Raw genomic sequence first — 21,095 nt, 5'->3', positions numbered from 1 at the left:
TCCCCGTCGCTGCGGACCGACGCGCCTGCGCATTGTGGTGCATACGCATGTGCAGTTCAGACCCAATCGCCCGATGTGCACACACAGCAGCAATCGAGTCTGAATTAGGCCCATGGTCCATTACAATAGAGTCACTTTTATAAAGAAGGACATTTTTGCTATAGATTATCCCGAAGATTTGGTCTTGCACACAATATATAAAAGTAAACAAAAATGTATAAGGACATAAATGGAAATCAGTTACAAAATATATCCTTGTAAGTAGCATTAGCCATTACGTTTCTTAATTTTTTACTATAGGCACATTATTAGACTCGCACAGACTATGGGGATAATTCAGACCTGATCGCTAGGGTGCATTTTTTGCATCCTGCAATCAGGTAGTCGCCGCCTACAGGGGGAGGGGTAATTTGCTGTGCAGGGGTGGGATTGTATGTGCAGAGAGCTGCACATCTCAGCACAGCCCAGAACTTACTCAGCCTCTACAATGATCGGGGCCAGAGCTGATGTCAGAAACCCTCCGTCCAAAAGCCTGTATCCTCCTGCATTTTTCTGGACACTCCTCTAAAATGGTCAGCTACCAACCACAAACGGGCTCTTCCTGTCAGTCACCTTGCGATCGCTCATGTGATCGCTTTGTTCGCACCATTCCGTTGCTGCCTGGTGCTCCCTGTCGCTGCGGACTGACGCAGCTGCGCATTGCGGTGCATATGCATGTGCAGTTCAGACCCAATCGCCCGATGTGCACACACAGCAGCAATCGAGTCTGAATTAGGCCCATGGGCCCTCATTCTGAGTTGATTGCTTGCTAGCTGCTTTTAGCAACAGTAAACACGCTAAGCCGCCGCCCTCTGGGAGTGTATCTTAGCTTAGCAGAAGTGCAAACGAAATGTTAGCAGAACTGCTCGGAAAAATTTTCATGCAGTTTCTGAGCAGCTCCAAACCTACTCCTACCTTGCGATCACTTCACTCAGTTTAGTTCCTGCTTTGACGTCACAAACACGCCCTGCGTTCGGCCAGAGACTCCCCCGTTTCCCCAGCCACTCCTGCTTTTTTACCTGTCACGCCTGCATTTTTTAGCACACTCCCTGAAAACGGCCAGTTACCATCCAGAAACACCCACTTCCTGTCAATCACTCACCGATCAACAGAGCGACAGAAAAGCGTCGTTCGACCTTGTGTAAAACTGCATAGTTTTGTGTGAAAGTACTTCGAGCGTGCGTACTGCGGCCCGTACGCATGCGCAGTTTTGCTGTTTTTTTTACTTGAACGCTGTGCTGCAAAAATCTGCAGCGAGCGATCAACTCGGAATGAGGGCCATGGTCCATTACAATAGTGTCACTTTTATAAAGAAGGACATTTTTTGCTATGGATTATCTCGAAGATTTGGTCTTGCACACAATATATAAAAGTAATATATAAAAGTAAATAAAAATGTATAAAGACATAAATGGAAATCAGTTACAAAATATATCCTTGTAAGTAGCATTATCCATTACTTTTCATAATTTTTTTACTATAGGCACATTATTAGACTCGCACAGACTATGGGGATAATTCAGACCTGATCACAAGGGTGCGTTTTTTGCATCCCTGCAATCAGGTAGTCGCCGCCTCCAGGCGGATGGGGGAATTCGCTGTGTAGGTGTGCGATCGCATGTGCAGGAGAGCTGCACAAACAGCAGTCCAGGACTTACTCATCCACTGCAATGATCGGGTCCGGAGCTGACATCACAAATCTTCGCACAAAAAGCCTGGTACCTCCTGCGTTTTTCCTGACAGTCCCTAGAAACAGTCAGTTGCCATCCACAAACGTTCTCTTCCTGTCCATCTTCTTGCGATCACTGGTGCGATTGGATTTTTTACAGCATCCCGTCGCTGCCCATCTTTCCCCGTCGCTGCGGACAATCGCGTCTGTGTATTGCGATGCATACGCATGCGGAGTTCAGACCTGATCGCCCGCTGTGTGAAAATGCACAGCAGTGATCAGGTCTGAATTACCCCCTATATCAATTAATTAATCCTTAAATATGACACTTAAAGCCAGCCTCAATGGGCCTACTTCAGACCTGATCGTAGCAGCAAATTTGTTAGTAGATGGGCAAAACCATGGGGGGTAATTCTGAGTTGATCGCAGCAGGAAATTTGTTAGCAGTTGGGCAAAACCATGGGGGTAATTCCAAGTTGATTGCAGCAGGAATTTTGTTAGCAGTTGGGCAAAACCATGTGCACTGCAGGGGAGGCAGATATAACATGTGCAGAAAGAGTTAGATTTGGGTGGGTTATTTTATTTCTGTACAGGGTAAATACTGGCTGCTTTATTTTTACACTGCAAATTAGATTGCAGATTGAACACACGCCACCCAAATCTAACTCTCTCGGCACATGTTATATCTGCCTCCCCTGCAGTGCACATGGTTTTGCCCAATTGCTAACAAAAATCCAGCTGCGATCAACTTGGAATTACCCCCTATATGTACTGTATTCTCCACACCCTTTTAATTGCTTTTTTTTTTTAAGTTGCATCGTTGCCTCCTATTTTATGCCAATAAATTCAAATATAAATTTGAACTCTGTCTGCACATGTTATATCTGCCCCCCTGCAGTGCACATGGGGGGTAATTCTGAGTTGATCGCAGCAGCAAGTTTGTTAGCAATTGGGCAAAACCATGTGCACTGCAGGGAGGGGGGGCAGATATAACATTTGCAGAGAGAGTTAGATTTGGGTGGGTTATTTTGTTTCTGTGCAGGGTAAATACTGGCTGCTTTATTTTTACACTGCAATTTAGATTTCAGTTTGAATACACCTTACCCAAATCTAACTCTCTCTGCACATGTTATATCTGCCTCCCCTGCAGTGCACATGGTTTTGCCCAATTGCTAACAAAATTCCTTCTGCGATCAACTTGGAATTACCCCCATGGTTTTGCCCATCTGCTAACAAATTTGCTGCTATAATCAACTCTGAATTACCCCCAATGTCCTCTTATTTTATGAGTAATATAACAACTAAATGAGGGTGAAACAAGCAGTAAATTGGAGAAAGCAAGAATATCTGATCTTTTTTCTATCCCCCACATATTTGATTCCAGGCAAAAAAATGCACAATGATTGCTAAAAGCGTCTGAACAGATGGACCATGAAATTGCTCTAGGTTCAAAACACAGCAAACACAGCCTAGAACTATAAATACAAATGTTACTACTAGTTGTGAGAACCTCTAATAAATGTTTATGCTTAAGCCATACAGCATCACAATTTAATATATTAATTTGATTATTGCACTTATAAAGCTATCTACATTTAATTCTTGAGGACTTCTAAGTATTTATTTAACCTTTCAAAATTAGTTTTATACTATTTATTACTATAATGACTAAGTGAAAAAGAATGAGATCAAATAGCCAGAATCCATAAATTGTGTTTGTATAATAATCAGTATGTGCACTGACTTTCACACTAAATAAGGCAGCATACAGTATCTTTCCGCATATGAACACTTCACTTGAATTCAAAATTATACACAACATTTTTTCCACAGATATTTTTCATACAGTTGAGATAGATGGACCATTGGACTGATGGACTGAAGCTATGAAAATATTGTTACATTTGATTCTGTTTAAATACATATTGGTGATATTTTTTTGTTTTAGCAATGCAATGCTTAAATTAATGTACAAGTCACATTATTATGACCACCTCCTACATTTGATGTCAGTGTTGTGTGCTGGCTTGGTGGGTATATAAGGTGTGCGATAGGCCGTCTGCAAACATATCGCTCATTGCTGTCTTGATTAAAAAGGGCAATTTATCCAAGTTGCAAAAAGGGATGATTATTGACCATGTAAATCATTCCATGCTGTATTAGTAGGGATGTTTTGTGGTAGGTATTCATTCTTAATGGTGATAGTAATGGTCTTATTAAAGTAATTGCGTATATACTTTGTTAAGACACACAGTTTTGTTAATGTACTGTCTAATTTATCATAAACAATTTCCTGGTTAACATTTAAACAAACATGTTATTTTTATAATTAAGCATGATAGGGCTGTTGCAGACTTGAATGCAAGTACATGTGCGGGAAACCTCTTGCGTATTTCCACTCTGTGAATGCTTCAGAACCAAGAGTATGCATCTGTGGGCAGTGCATAGTTACACTTGTGACTGAATTAGTGTAAATGGACTGGAATGGGACATTCTCATGTAAGCTACAAATTTGTTCAAAGTCTCAATGGGACTGTAGGCTATGCAGAGTTGTGTATACTGTAGGTATGTATATATATATATATATATATATATATATATATGTGTGTGTGTTTTCTGACATTTCTTTTACACCTTGTATAGTGCTGGTGCAAACACACATTGCAACTCTGTATAAATGTGAATTTATGCAATTAGTTCTGTGCACAAATTGTGGGAGCAATTATGGCCATCTTGCACTCACCTCTGCATTAGCCGCATGGAGGTATATTTACTAAAATTTGATTTTGGAAGGGGCTTTATGAATCTTCCAAATCGATTGAAATCAATTCTATTTGGTCTTTCTAAACTTTTTGAATTTTACCTTATTCACTAAGGATTGATTTTGCATTCAATTTTAAAATCAAATTCAATGTTGATTCATGTTTAGAAGGGTTTTAGAATTGAATCTATGAAATCCCTTCCTAAATAGAACCTCAACTCCCCAATGAAATCCCCAGCCAAACAGAAGGTAAAATCAAATAGAACACCCTCATTGCTTCCTATTGGTCCGAATGTATCACATGCTCACTAATTAAAGAGGAAACACATTCATTACATTGTTTTATACATGATTTTTTTAAAAATTATTTTATTAATTTTTGCGTGATTATGCAATAGACGGCAGCTGAGCAAAAAGACGATTTTTGCAAAAAATATGCAATTTGTAAAAAATATTATTGGAATTAAACAAAGATGAATTCTTCCAAGGATTTGGTGGCTATTTGTGCCTCTACATTTAAAAAAAAAAATTAGCACATACAACACAACATCCATCCCTTCTGCAATTTGTCCAACAAGATTTAAGACAGACAGGGATGATTTAGTGAGGATGTAAGCATCATGGGAAGAATCTGGATAGGCACTTCACTCTTGCTTTTTGCTAATTTCAATATAATTTACTGTAAATTTGCAAATATTGTGCTCTGGTGCTATCTTTTGCATACATTTTTTTTGCCTAAAAGTCTAAATATGTACTCTATTCAACATAGAGCTGCTGAAACTACTAAGAATGCTTTTTTTTCAGAGTTGTTTCAGTCAGGTGGTGTTTACCTGGTATAGGTAGGTGCACGACATACCATTGTCTTGGGCATCCATTTTTGCTACTTTCTCAGTACCCTATGTGTTTTTCGGTACTTCAAAAGTAATCTCTATCATTTTCCTATCTTTATAATCGGGTAATAAGCCAAAATTGAATGTCTAGGATCATTCTAAACATTTGGAGATTTGAAGTTTGATTTGAGGTTCGATTTGGAGGATCATTTCAAATCGAACCTTAGTAAATGAGGAGATTTCATGTTGTTCTATGGGAAAACATCTATGTTTTTTAGAAATACGATTTCTATTGTGATGTGAGTTGAATCTGGCAATAGAATCAATTTGAAATTCGATTTGGTCTTTAGTAAATCTGTTCAACCCAAATCGAATGGAAATCGAATTGAAACAGAATCACAAATCCCTTGAATCACCAAAATTGAACTTTAGTAAATTTTGCCCATGGTCTGTGACTAGATTCATAGTATATCTATATCACAAATACACATGCAGCCCAGGCCATTGGCCTATCCTCCCCTATACAGCTGTCAGTAATGAGCCACAAACAAGTATTTGAATGATTTTAAAGGATATCTCACTTATTATTATTATTATAATTTTGAACAATTCACTCCTCCAACTAGTTAAACTTCTGGGGTCAATTTTCTATGAATATTGCGACTTTATAGAAGACTATTCATTAACAATCTTCTGGCATGCTGCACTCGTTTTCACTTATTGCTTAATGCTTTTGTATTCAGTGATTGTGTGGAACTAGAAAAGCACTGAAAAAAAAACAGCATTCAAAAGTAAACAGACAGATCAGATCCTAGTGTGCTCTTTTGTTCCATGCTTCAGGTTGTTATTACAAAGGATAATACTGTTTTACAGCAGTTACCATGCTAACATAGTTGGACATGACAACTGAAATGTCATTAACTATAAACTAATAATATCATAAGGACAAATAAGAGAAAAATTAAAGTATCAATTGAAAAAATATTTTCAAAAGCCAATAATACATAAAATTAAAAGTTTGTTATAATTACAATGTTGCATTTACTTCCTGAAAATACATTGAAATTAAATATAGCACTAAAGGTTTAAGTCTCATGAAGGAGTCAATTAATTTCCCATTAAGTCTATGGCTTGACAAATACTATAAGCATTATTTATTTTCAACATTCTGGAACCTGTACTGTTTGGTGATAATTGTGGCTTACTCATTAATTGTTTTTTTTTTCTTCTCACTTGCTGCTTAACACTTCTGAACATAAATGTATGTTTTTAAAAAAACCTTTATTACAGAAGTTTCAAAGATTTTAGACAAAGAAAACCAACATAGCATATGCCACTGTCAAGAAATATAAGCAGTTACTACAGTTACAAAAACAGACGCCAGAACACATCACCATTCTTATGAACAGATATAAACAATGAAGAAGAAAATAAGATATAAAGTAGAAATAAAAACAAAGTTAAGAAAAAAGAAAGAGGGCACACATTCTGTGGGATGTGAAGAGGAGGAAGGAGAACCCATTAACTGCTGCACTGCACGGAAAGTAACTGGTATGAATCAGTTGTTGGTAAATACAGTAAACATGGTGGGAGGAGGCACAAATGATTGTCATAAAACTGAGGAATAAGGCATAAAATAAACAAAATATGAGCAAGTGACCCCTAACCAAAGTACATATACTGTACTATAATAAATATTAGTCAACAATTTATTATAAATTTCCAAATCATATCTTGAAAGCTTTGCAAACTCCAAATGAAGAGAGAAAGTAGAACATGTGTTAAGAGTAACCAGACTGTGAGCAATAAAAACTAGAGTCACTAGTCATAAACATGTGTCTTGTATGTAGGTTTATAACTAACAGTGGTTGTAATTCAGTAGTCTTAGTATACACATCTGGATTTGGATGGATATAAAACAAGAAAAAAAAACTTTTTTAGGAGGTAAATCCTTTTGCAGGAATGTGGAGCCCTATCACTGACAGTATTCACCTCCTAGAGTTTACTACAAGGGTCAGCATACTAAACACCTACTGAACCATCCATGCTTTCATAACATGCACTTTTAAATCAGTTTGAACAACTACCATTCTGTGTACCACTGTTCTGAGAGGTATGAATTGGATCAGTAGATTGGAGGCTATGCTGATCCTTGTAGTGCCATATTGAAGAAACTCAGTTGCCTCCAGTTGGCTCACAATTTAGAAATACATAAATTATTGATAAATAATTAGAATGTAAAAAGGCTTTTGTGTGTAAACAAAGCTGCCAAACTGGTACACCCTCCAGGAAGGTCTCCTTCACTCTTCACCAATAGTGTAAATAACAAAGAGAAAGTTGAAGGGAAAACCTGTCTGGCACTCAGCAACAATCCCTGAGTTAGGTATTGTATAAAAGATGTTTCTCCAATCAAAAGTATAATAACATGTGGAAAGAAGAAAAAATTCAAAGTAGTGAAGTACAGTTTTAATTTTCAATAATTTACAAATACTATAGAACCAGTTCAAATTCATCCATTATGCAGTAATATTAAAACATAGCAGGGGACCACAGTTGGTTAAAACAGCAGGTTATTACCAGATGAAATTAGAACTGTGACCAAACTGTTCGTAAAAGCACATGGGTTTAGTAAAGGGATTCTGGACACTCCCAACAAATCCCGGCTCTTGTTCTTAATGTCCTGGTCTCTTATCATGGCTGCCACTATGTGGTAAACACCGCAAGTCCACCAACACGTTTCTACCCCCTTACTGGGGGTGTTTATCAAGGTAAAAAGGAGTATGCTGGTATTGCTCCCAGCTCTAGTATTTAAAGTACCCTTTATCCAATCCGGGCAGCGCAGCTGGATCCTATACAAATCAATGTAAAATGTCCCAAGATCCTTTGCCGCACCATAGGCTTCCTGGTGAAACACCTTCTGTGTCTCCCTGGTTAACTATGGCAACCCCGTGTCCAATCATAGTCAAGCACCAGATGCCGTAACATCACTTTCAGTCTCCACTAACGGTGCTGAATCTTATTCATATATTTATAGGAAAGCATTTACTTGTCATCCTACGGTTACCAGTCCCTCCACCATTGAACATCTCTTACTTGTTGGAAGCAGAATGGTGGAAACTATTGTAGTTTCCGTTCGGACGTAACGTCACTTCCGGTGATGTCATTAGTAAACAAAGCGCTGTCAGTTCAGTCTCTTGCTCCTATGAAGTCCTCCAAATGATATCATTCCTTATAAATTACAAAAGGTAAACATCCTTAGCTGTTAAAATACAATGCAAATATTTAAGTAGATATATTTACATAAATCTCATAAAACCATTTGATCTTGAAATCAGAGTTCAAACCACCTGGTATTAAAGTGCCTAGATCATATATAGCCCTCATTTTTGCTTTTGTAAGTTGTCTAGCTATATCTTTTTGCCTCCAGTGTCTCTTAACATGTCTAATGATAGAGAATTTTTAATTTTTTAATGGCCGATGCACAGCTTTGGTGGCATTTCCTGATATGTTCAGAAAGGGCATGAGTTGTCAAGCCCTTCCTGATATTCATCAGGTGTTCTCCAATTTGCACATTTAGGGGTATAGAAGTTCGCCCTATATACCATGGCATAAATTATATTACAGATGTTGCATGTGATAAAATCCAATAATTTAAATGTCTTCCATTTATTATCACTTCATTGGTTTTCTTAATTGTTACCTGATCCGCTTTGCTGCCAAAACAAAGGCCATAATGAAAGAAACCTTTTGATTTAATCGTACACATTGGTTTTTTGGAGGAATTGGTCCTGATGTTCAGGTTCTTCCCGTAAATACATATAGGCTTTTTCAGTAACAGTTTGCCAATAACTGGGTCCTTTTAAAGATTCCCCAGTGTTTCTTAAATTATTATTTTACTATGCATTAAGTCTGGATAAGTGATCATAAACTTGCAGTGCTAATTCTTACAAGCCCACATAATCCATTTAGTATTTCACTTTATCATTGTGTGTAACGTCCTAATGCACAGGTTCACAAACTCGGCCCTCAGGACCACACACAGTGCATGTTTTTCATGTAACCCAGTAGAAGCACAGGTGTATGAATTACTCACAGACATATGTTAAAAGGTTCACAGGTGGAGCTAATTATGTCACTTGTGATTCTGTGAGGAGACCTGCAAAACATGCACTGTGTGGGTTCCTGAGGGCCGAGTTTGAGAACCTGTGTTCCCAAAAAACACTCCTCAACATATAATATGTTAGCCTTGAGGAATACATGTGTCCCTATGTGTGATGCACCATCATATTTAAGACACACAAACTTACTGTAATCAGGAATAATTTATTTCCTAATGTTTGATGCAGTAAACTTACTGATGTGTAAGTAAATACACAGTTTGCCACATATATACATTATTATACACATTCTTTGATTTTTGTTGTAAAAGTACATATTTGTTTGTTTCAGCATCATGTGTAATAACATTCTTACTAATTTTTAACACACACAAACATGTCCCAACAATACTAACATTCATTTTGTCAATGTTTTTTAAAAAAAACAAAGCCAACATATTATAAGCTTTTTACGCAACTCAATTGTGTTCTTCTTGTAATGTTGTATAGAGAAGAAAGGTAAAATATGTATCAATAACATTGTAATTTGGATTATCTGCAGGAAAAGAGAATGATTGGAATCTAGAAAGAGTAATGATTAGAAAAAAAATCAAGTGGTCAGTTAACTTCCTGCTAAAGACATTCTGCCTGGCTGCCAATTATTGTGTCAGCAGGAAAAGAGAATGATTGGAATCTAGAAAGAGTAATGATTAGAAAAAAATCAAGTAGTCAGTTTACTTCCTGCTAAAGACATTCTGCCTGGCTGCCAATTATTGTGTCTGTAGGAAAAGAGAATGATTTGAATCTAGAAAGAGTAATGATTAGAAAAAAATCAAGTAGTCAGTTTACTTCCTGCTAACATGTATGTGCGGCTCCATCAACATTTCCCTCCTTCAATACACAAAAAAACGGTAAAGAATAAATGTGCATACAAATTTTATGTTGTTGTTTGTACCACTTATAATTAATGATGTTGTAAAAATTCTCAAGGAGCTAAGTGTTATATATTTTTTGCCAAAAATACACTTACTAACTATTTTCAGTTACTTATCACAAATGTCTAACTTGTATTTTTTTCACGTTTTTTTTGGTGGCTGCTTGTCCTGCCCTTTGCCTTTAGCACTGTCATGTTGTCGTGCTCTGGTGGAGCGTCTTGGTGGTGATGAGACTGGCGTGATATTTGGAGTAGTCGTACCAGAACTGCTGCTTGTTTGCTGTTGGTGCATGCATCTGAGTGTTTCATTTAGGTTAGTGAGGGTGGCATTGAGTTCACGTGTAGCAGCATTTTGATTGTCTACTATTCGGAATAAACTTTCATTAATCTTTTGATTGTTTTGAAAAATTTTCATATAACTTTGCTGTTGTCTGTGCTGTTCTTCCATTAGTCTGTGCTGTTCTTCCATTAGTCTGTGCTGTTCTTCCATTATGCGCTGTAAGTTGCCCATGACCTGTGTAATGTCTGTACGCATGAGTTCCATGGTATTGCCTATTCTGGTTGTTTGTTCATTTTGTCTACTCAGATTTCTTGATATTCTTCTGAGGTGAGATGGTAGGCTTGCAAACATTTGTGTCTGCTTACGCAGGCAATCTTCATTAGTGGCCTGCTGTCTAGCCCAAATGGACCAAAACACCTGATCAGGGCCTTGTGTTCCTGGTGTTGTTGGGCTGTGTTGTTGTGGTGGTGGTGTGCTTTGCTGTGGTGGTGTACTCACAGATGCTGGGGGGCTCATTCCTTGCCTTAATGGCTGCATTTCTAAGATGTTTGTCTCCTCCATGTCACTGTGTTGCTGTTGTTGCGGAGGGATGCTGTTCCCAGGACTAGAAGCTGAAATGTTAAACAAATCTCCATTAGCTATCCATATGTTTGTGAAATGTAAACAAATCACTACACATGGAACACATGTCATTCACTGTTGCTTTCAACTATTCTGCCTAGCAAGATCATCACTCATAGCTTAAATACATACATATGCCTGTTTGTGGCAAATGTGTCAGGTTACTTAATGGTGAAAGCAAACACTTTAGTTTTATTGTAGCTCACTCATACTCCACCATAAAAACACATTGGAATACATAATGTGTTACCTTATAGCTTTGTTCAAACAAACATAGTAATGTTTTTATATGTATTTTGCAATGTTACCTCAAACACACATGTGAAATTTGGAAAAACAACCTTACTTTTTGCAATTAAAAAAACATGCTTTTTTGTTGCAGCATCTTACACACAATGTCATACTGTATGGCTCAAGTGGACATACATATCTTTACTGGATGTGGACAAGGCCATTTAGCTTGGATTCCATTTCAGCTTTTACTTACTGCTGTAAGTATTTAAGTTTTTGATGTGTTTGACTTAATGCGGTTATGAAATATTTTGATTACGTTCTGAAATTTTACTCATTTATTTCAGTTTGATACTCACAATCAAGATGAGGGGAGTGTGGATGTCGTCTTGGAGGTGTGTCCAAATTTTGGAGTGGGGGGACAGAACATACGGACGATAATCTTCGTGGCGGGGTAGCCTGCTGTGTTTGGGCCGGGACATACGACCTTGCTTTCTTTTCGGCCACAGGTTTTTTGTGGTGATGTCTTACAGAAGTGCCACTTCTGCTACTCCATACTTCTTTTGATGGACCTTTTAATGAAAGTGCAATTTTGTTATGGCCATTCCTTTACAAGCATACCCTATACTACAATGGACACTTTACCTGCTTCCGCAGCGTCATCGTCATCAGATGTGATAGGAGTTACTGGCCAACGAGTACTGCTTTTTTCTAACACTGTATAAAATAAAATATTTTTTTTTTCATGCTATTGTGTATACATCCACCCATTATGCTTATAAACATTTATTCTTTTAGAAATGCTTGGTTTGTTTTTTAAAAAAACATAAGGACCGAAAAAACCAAAATAAAAAACATAAAACAATAAACATTGTCCAATAGACATATGCACTATGGCAACTTCAACAGGAAAACATGTACAGGACACCGACATAGGCCACAAGTTAAAGAAAAAAAACAACCAAAAACACACACATCTTCATTTTGTATTGAAAGGATAAATATTACAGATGCAATATATAAATTGCTCTGTGATGTGGCACTCCAAACACACATTACCACTATATGAGCCAAAACAAAATGTAGCAATTTTTAAAAAAAAAATTACACTGCAGTATGGTGTCACGGTACAAATACAAGCAAAAAATTATCAAAGAAATAGTGTTATTTTAATTAAAAAATTAACATTATCTAATAATGACATTACACATGTAAGTGGTTTCCAAACCACTTTCCACTACTCCAGCCTCTAACATGACAACCACTGTTTTTTAAACATTGCACATGGATCACTTAAATATAAAACATAGTCACAATTTTTAATTAAAAAACGCCCAAAAGGAAAACATTATTGCAGGACAATTCAGAGACACACCAAGTCCAAACTACACATGCAAAATATCTTTCAGAAAAACACATGACATACAATAAAGTAAGATGTTACATTGGCTTTTGTATAAAACATTAACCAAAACAATGTATTTGCTGACACACACTTGAAGATGGGAGTAATATGCAATGTCACATGACACACATTTAAAAAACAAAAAAACAAAAAAATCATAGAATGTAAATGCAAATACACATGCTCACCATTCTTCCTGGCCCTATCTGAATCCCGGACATGGGTTGCAGAGACAACTTCAGGAGGTATTACACTCCGCATGGGCTCCTCATACTCCAGATATCTTGCAATATAGGGCTGCCCACCACCGGTTTTCCGAGCCTCCTTGGCCATTTTGGACTTGATACGTCGCTTTACGTCATAGTACCGTTTGCGGCACATGTCCTCCGTCCGCTTGACCACCCCCTCACTATTGACAGCAGCAACAACTTTCGCCCACAACACCGTCTTCCTCCGTGTTGGCACCTTGGCGGACTCAGGGCCAAATAGCTGTCTCTGATACTTCATCAGCTTACGCACCAATGCCACATTTTCTGCAAAACTAAACTTTACATTCCGCCCAGTCTTAGTAGTGGTGCGTGGCTGCAGAGCACTCTGACTGTCACTATCACTTGAGGCTGATGCATCAACCAGACCCACCTCCTCCACCTCACTAACCTCACCAACACTCACCTCCTCCACCTGACCAACCTCCTCCCCCTCACTCACACCCTCCACCTCACCCACCTCTGAGTCACACATAATTGTGTGTCTAAACAGTTAACACAGAATTTTTTTTTACAAACAAAACACTCCTCCACTACCACTACACAACTCACACCCACACGCACACACACACACACACACACACACACACACACACACACACACACACACTGACAAGGGACTATAAAGAAAAATAACTTGGACTAAAAATGAAACAAAACCACAAAGTACAAGACAACAAGAATGACAAGACGACTTTCAAACATAATACCACACTCAGAAATCGCTACCAACACTCCTCACCAAACCACAAATTCACCTACCTCCACAGCACAACCTCCCTCCTCCTCACCACTAACTAAACCCACGAGGTGCGGACGGTTTGGGGCGTATTTATATGGTTGCACACAGACACTCCTACCATCTGAAACACAACCAATCACAAACGGGGAAGAAAATCAAAACTGAAAGTGAAAATGCGGCCGCGGGAAAAACTTAGGAAAAAAAACAGTAAATACAACAAAAACACGTACGCAAACGACAATGACGGCCGTAAATGTGCCAAAAAAAACGTCTGGCATCGACATCGGAAAACGCGACAACCATAAAGTCGACTGCTTCGTAACTTTGCGTATATGGATTCAAAAAGTTGCATAAAAATGCACCCGATACAAAATGAGTTTAAACACTACACAAACCGACTCAAACACGAATATTAGTAAATATTGCCCATTGATGGAAGTCAAATTTAATCAGTCATTTGTTATACTACAAAATTATAAATACTTTTGATAATGTTTAGTTACATACAATATCATGTGAAACATTATCATGAATACATATTTTCATTATTTCACTACATTTTATATTTTATTAACAATTATTTTTCGTGGCCAAAGACTTTTGTATGCTAGTGAAGTTTTTCCCACCTTTCGGGATTTTGGCAGTCAGATGCCGGTTTTGGTATTCTGACTGCTGGCATCTCCACTGCCGGTATCCCATACCCAACCTGGCTGGTTTCTTATCATACATTAGCAAATGTATGTAACTGAAATCTCTGCATTACTATTATTACGTACAGTAGGATGTATGTCTCTTTTGCTTATGCATTATGCTGTTTTAGGGGAATTTGATTGTTTTTGAATTTGATTGTTGAAGTTTAGACTAACCCTTCCCTTATATGCACTTATTTGAGTAACTAGCCTTCTGTGCATCACACTAAATAAAAATGTATAAATACAGTTTAATAGCAGATCAAGTTCTCCTCCATCTTCTATGGGACAGTAAACAAACAACAATGTAGGCAGAAGAACAATAGACTTGCTTGAAGGTGGAGGAGGTAAGTAATGCTGTCCAGCTCAAAAAGCAAGGTGGGTAGGGGTGGATGTAACAAGATGTAACAGTAGAAAACCAGCATCAGCACAAACAGTCAACATCAAGGGATAGGGCAGGAGACAAACAGAAAGTATTATTGTGGTCTACTCATGTAGCAGTACAGTAAAGGGCCGTACACAACGGGAGAATTCTCCCAGAGATGTGTGCTGAGCTATCTAGTACAGAACACTCAGCACACAGCGTGATGTGTGCTAAGCGAGGGTGGATGGGGGGAGGGGCTGCTCATTTCACCCAGCGGTGAAATGAGCAATCTAACTAGATTCCATTCTAGTACCGGCAATAGCAACACTCTGGGCCGTGCATCGTTATCACTATGGGGCATACACACTGAGAGATCCATGCTTAATTTCTAAGCAATCTAGTCGGATTGCTTAGAAATTAAGCATGGATCTCTCTGTGTGTACCCCCCCCTCCGCATGCAGGCCAATCTAGTGTCAGTGATAGCGACGTGTGGGCCGTGCATCGCTGTTGCACATACACACGGAGTGATGTATGCTTCTTTTCTAAGCAATCTAGTCAGATTGTTTAGAAATGAAGCAAAAATCGCTCCTTATGTACCCCCATCCCCTGTAGAGAGATCTGAGATTTCTCCAGCAGTGACCTTGATTAGTTTAGATATCACTTTCCCATACAGTAGTACGGGGAGAGCACAGAAAGCCCATTTTCCTGTATTAAAAAAATCTACAGTAATTTGCCTTCACTCAGTTTGATGCTACTAAATGTAAAGAATCTGAAAAAATATAAGTCACCTGATAAAAATTTGCTGTAGGAATTGACATGCAGAATAATATCTAGCCTATAATGCAATGCACTGAAAATGTAAAATTACATATTACAGTATAACTGGATTGAAATTAGAACATGTAATGATAAGGACAGATGGAGCTTTCTAACCATTTAGGGGCATATTTAGCAATAACTTTACTATACTTTTTACATATCCAGTGGCACCAAGAGTGGGGGGAGTGGGAACCATTTACCCAGGCTTGCTAGAGGAGCCTTGTGGGGGCCTAGGTATGCCTGCCCCATGCCCCTTCTTACTGTTTATCCAGCCACAGCTTCTCTCCCTAGCTGCTGTGTTCCGTGCTGCAGAGGATCCAGGGAGGCTGCTGTCACTGAGTGCAGCAGTCTACTCTGCCTGCAGGGGGTTAATGATGGCACTGGCCGCTCCCCCCTGGATCTGCCAGTAGCTGAGAGGCCCATTGTCGCCCCCCCCCCCCTCCTTATTCAGGTTTTTGTTGCTGCTCTGTGACATACAAATAGTACATTTTTCATGGTTTTTAAAAAGGTCACATCTCCATGGTGAGGCCACAACCATTGACTTCACTTGGGCATGGGCAATCTCTCTACAGCCATTCTACACATTGTAGGATTTTTAGATAAATACCAGTGTCAGCCTCTGTTAACCCCCCGATCAGACAACCTATTAAATAATCCACAATATAACACTGCTACCTTGTCAGAGTAATGCCTTGACCACCTTTACCTGTCACAAACTGCACTTTGTGTACTTGTGACTAGGAAGTTTACCGTAAGAGTAACACCATGACTCCAGCAAAATCTTGCACTCACCTACCTGGACCCTACCCCAACACAGTCACTCACTTCCACACAAATCAGCTGTCACTATCCACTGTATAAGAAGAACACCAGTGACTTAGGGTTAGATGCATCACCGCTTGGAGAATGATAAAATGGAAAGTGATAAACTACCATTCAAACCCATAGCCAGATTAAGGGTGGGGATGCAAGGCATACTGTTACCCAGGTCCCCCTTTGTCAGGGAACCCCCCGGTCAGAGCACACTGACATCACTAGCTTTCCCTTTTAAGCAGCAGCAGAACCAGCAGCCAGAATGCGAGCAGGACAGTATGCAGCGCAGGCAGAGACACAGGTATATCATGTTTCATGAGCTACCGATGGAGCTTTCTGACCAAAGGAGAGATAAATGGGAGGAGAGAGCTGTAAGTGACACAAGAATCCCAGCTTCTCCTTCTCCCCACCTGGATGTCTGAGTCCTGTGTAAACTGTTATGCAACTAAACCATTTGGGTCTAGAGATAGAGACACACACAGTGAGTTCACCTGAGTCCTGTCCAATTGTGTAAGTAGCACAGAGGCTGCTGCTATTCTTGCATGTGGCAAGATAAGTTATTTTATTTTTCTATGTGTATTTTGAGGTTAAGTTTTCTTTTTCCACTACAAGAAAAATTTATAAAATAGTTATCATTCAATTAGGTGGAACTATAAACAGTACCCAGGCATTATGAAACTATTAGTTAAAACCTACACCATTACTTTAAATTTAAAATACACAATCTATACCTCCCGCCATGACCCACTCCAGGAGGGACAAAATGCTCTCTACCTGGACTTCCTTCTTAATTTATTATTTCAATCACCTGTGTTGAAGTAGCTTTCTTATCAATTAAATAGTTCAACACAGGTGACGCCAATCATATATTAAATGGGAAGTCCAGGTAGAGAGCATTTTGACCCTTCTGGAATGGGACATGTTGGGAGGTATACACAATTTAATCTACATCCCCCACCTTTATTGGGGCTCTCCTGTCTTAAGTGCCCCGGGCACCCACAAGGCTTAATCCGGCCCTGATCCAACCAGACCCTGTCATTTTTCAAACAGGGCCTGTGATATGGCAGTTAGGAGCTAATGGCTTGTGCCTTTTCTCTTTCCATTTTATAACTCTCCAAGCGATGACGCATCTAGCCCATTGTGACAAAATAACACACACTCTTTGTTCTGATAGCTAAACAAAAAGTTAATACCTTACACAATGGTATTTTAAGGGTTGACTCAGCTAAGCAATCAACCTGTTTTAAACAGGCAATTATTTTGTCTAAAGCAATAAGAATAAACTTATTCAATGGGAATTTAATGTACAAAAAAAGGTACAATGTTTACAGATTATAAAAACAATTAGTAACAAGACGACAAAACATACTTAAAAACAAATCTAAAATAAAAAGAGAACGTTAGAATATAAACTTACATAGAGTTGCATAATCTGCAGGGAAATTGGTTTGGAAGAATGGACAGCTCATCAATTCAATTGGTTTCTCAAAAATTTTACCCAGAACAAAGGACTCTGATATCTTTTATCAGCTTTCCTCACCCCATTGAAATGTTATGAAGTGTCTAATGATTGGATGACTTTTTATTTAACTTGGGGTTCAACCCAGTACTGCCCATGTAACTTTTTAATTCAATTATAGAAAACTGCATATAACTGCCCCGCTACAATAATACTTAATTTCTTTTTGCCACTATACTGTAAGTGGTGATAAGAAATTATAATTATCGGGACCAATTTCCCAAAAATGATAAATATGCACCTTAGTGATTAAGGGAGATAGAATTGGTAATGACAAGATGACATGAAGCATTCTCCAATTGGTCTATTGACTCCTCAATTTCCATACAGAAATGGTGACATATCCAACCAGTTTGCCGATTATAACTGCCAACTTTATAACCTTTCTTAAGATTCCCACACCCCTCAGCCCTAACTGTCCTCTATTTCCTCTTTTCTTGATAAAGTACATTTACCTTCCGTTTCTTCAGATCAATTGGAAGTGTTAAATGCTCCCTGGTCCTCCTTTGATGTTGTGGAAGCCATAAAGTCCCTTCCCCGATGCAAAACACCTGGTCCTGATGGATTTATTAACGACTTTTATATAGCATTTCATGAGACTTTAAAGCCTCACTTAACTGTTCTTTTTAACACCATAACCTCAGTAGGTGCTCTCCTGACAGAAATGTTGGAGGCGCAAATAGTGACATTGCCGAAGCCTGGGAAGGATGCAGCCTATTGTCATAACTATCGCCTGATAGCGTTACTGCAGGGGGATGTAAAACGCTACACTAAATTAATAGCCACCCGTATTAATTCTTGACAGGCATTAGACAATACATGCAGGGTGTTTAATCTAATTGAGTCTCTTTCTAAGGACCGAGGCCTTCTTCTGTTGTCCCTGAACGTGGAGAAGGCATTCAATTGCCTGAACTGGGTCTATATGCGTAAAGTGTTGAATAAATTTGGTTTTAAAGATCAAATATTATCTTCTATCTCTGCTCTAAACAGTTCCCCCTCAGGCCAGGTGTTTAGCAATGGTTTTCTATCTACCACTTTTCCCATTACCAACAGTACTAGACAAGGCTGCCCTCTCTCCCCACTTGTGTTTGTGTTGGCTATTAAACCCCTGGCGTCCATAATCTGTGGGGACAATGCTTTCCCTGGAGTGATTGTATTCTCATAAATTGTGTTGTTCGCTAATGACATCCTTCTGTTCATTTCAAATCCATCACAAACCCAACAAAAACTGATGCCCTTCCTATTAATTTTCCTGTCTTGCTCTGCGCACTACCTACCCCTATATTTGGCGATCAGACTCGATCAGATATCTAGGTGTTAATATCCCGGCTGACACTGTGAAAGTTTTTGAGGTGAACTTGCTGCCCCTTTCCATTCTCTTACTTCCCTTTCTAATTATTGGCTTGCATATGAAATTTCCTGGTTAGGCCGTTTGGCAGCCTTTAAAATGACCTTATTGCCCAAACTTATGTACATTTCTTGCATGATCCCATATACTATTCCAAAAAAATACTTAGCGGCTTGTACTGCTGTATTAATCAAATATATATGGGTCTCTGGTCCACCTAAGTTGGCTCGCTCTAGGATGGTTCTCCCTAAAGCTAGCGGAGGCCTCAACTTGCCGTATCTGACCTTGTATCATGAGGCTTGTATTTTAGCTCAACTGAAAACTTATTCAGCTCTTAGTTCCAAATTAGGGTGGGTGTGTCTCGAAAAGTCCTCATGTCCATCTTTTCCCCGGAAGACCTATTGAAAATTCCCAAATCTATACACCCATCCCCTGGTGTATTCTTGCCCTCTACTCAGGCTACTCTTTTAGTATGGGATAAACTGACTGCTAAACTTTCTTCTCCCTTACTTATGCTCCCAACTATTTCTTTAAAGACATTAACCAAATTGATTCCAAATCTGAATTTGTCAAAATGGCTTTTTAGTGGTATAAATATATTTAGTGATATCCTAGAGGGGTCGGCCTTGCTTTCCTTCTCTAGTCTTCAGCAAAAATTTAGTCTCCCTGCCTCTGAGCTCTTGTCTTACTTTCAGATCTATCATTGATGGAAAAACATATATAAGCAAGTAGCTCCTGTTAATCCCCTTGTTACTAAACTGTTTGCCAGTCTTTCACAATCCAATTCTAAAGGTGACATTTCATTTTGGTATAATATTCTTATTGATTTAATCCCAGTTTCTAAATCCACTGCACAAAGGAAATGTGAAACAGAGCTGAGCATTACACTTTCCCCGATCCAATGGAGTAATATGCACTTTGGTGTGATCTAAGCACCAGGACATAATATATGATGACTGGAAGATATTAAACTGCTTCACAGATTGTATCTGACCCCTGATAAATTGCATACGTTTTGGCCTGCATGCTCTTCATTTTGCTGGTGACAATGCGGTCAAATAGGCCATGTGTTTCATGTCTTTTGGTCTTGTCCTATTATTACCGGGTTTTGGTTGGAGGTTTTTATAAATATAATAAATAAAGTGCTGGGTGTAACTCCCTCCTCATCTCCCTCCTTGACTTTATTAAATATATTTCCTAATGATATTCCATCCCATCAGCGGTATGTACTCGGCCATATCCTCATAGCCGCCAGTGCAGCCTTAGCTCAAATGTGGAAACAACCAGCCGCACCTACCCTATTGAAAGTTTTAGAAAAAAATTATTTAAATTTTGTCATGGAAACGGGATACTTGCCTTATTCATATTCAGTTAATTCTCCATTGGTTCACTGGACACCCTAGCATGTATTCTCCACAGACGGGGAAGGTGCACAATTTACTTCCAAGCCATATCAGTCTGACCCTCTTCAATTTAGTCTTAATGAAACAATATCTGACTCTCTACATGATTCTTGAATTCACTTTTCAGGGCTTTAATATTCTGTATCAATTGCTGTTTTGTATTCTGAGCTTGGTTTCTTTTTCCATTGCTTGGATTTTATATATTCTGTACTATTACAGATTAGTATTATGTTCTTTCTGACGCTAATAATGCCATGTATAGGAA

This window comes from Pseudophryne corroboree, chromosome 6 (genome assembly GCF_028390025.1).
Source record: "Pseudophryne corroboree isolate aPseCor3 chromosome 6, aPseCor3.hap2, whole genome shotgun sequence".
Taxonomy (NCBI): domain Eukaryota; kingdom Metazoa; phylum Chordata; class Amphibia; order Anura; family Myobatrachidae; genus Pseudophryne; species Pseudophryne corroboree.
This window is presented reverse-complemented; position numbering follows the sequence as displayed.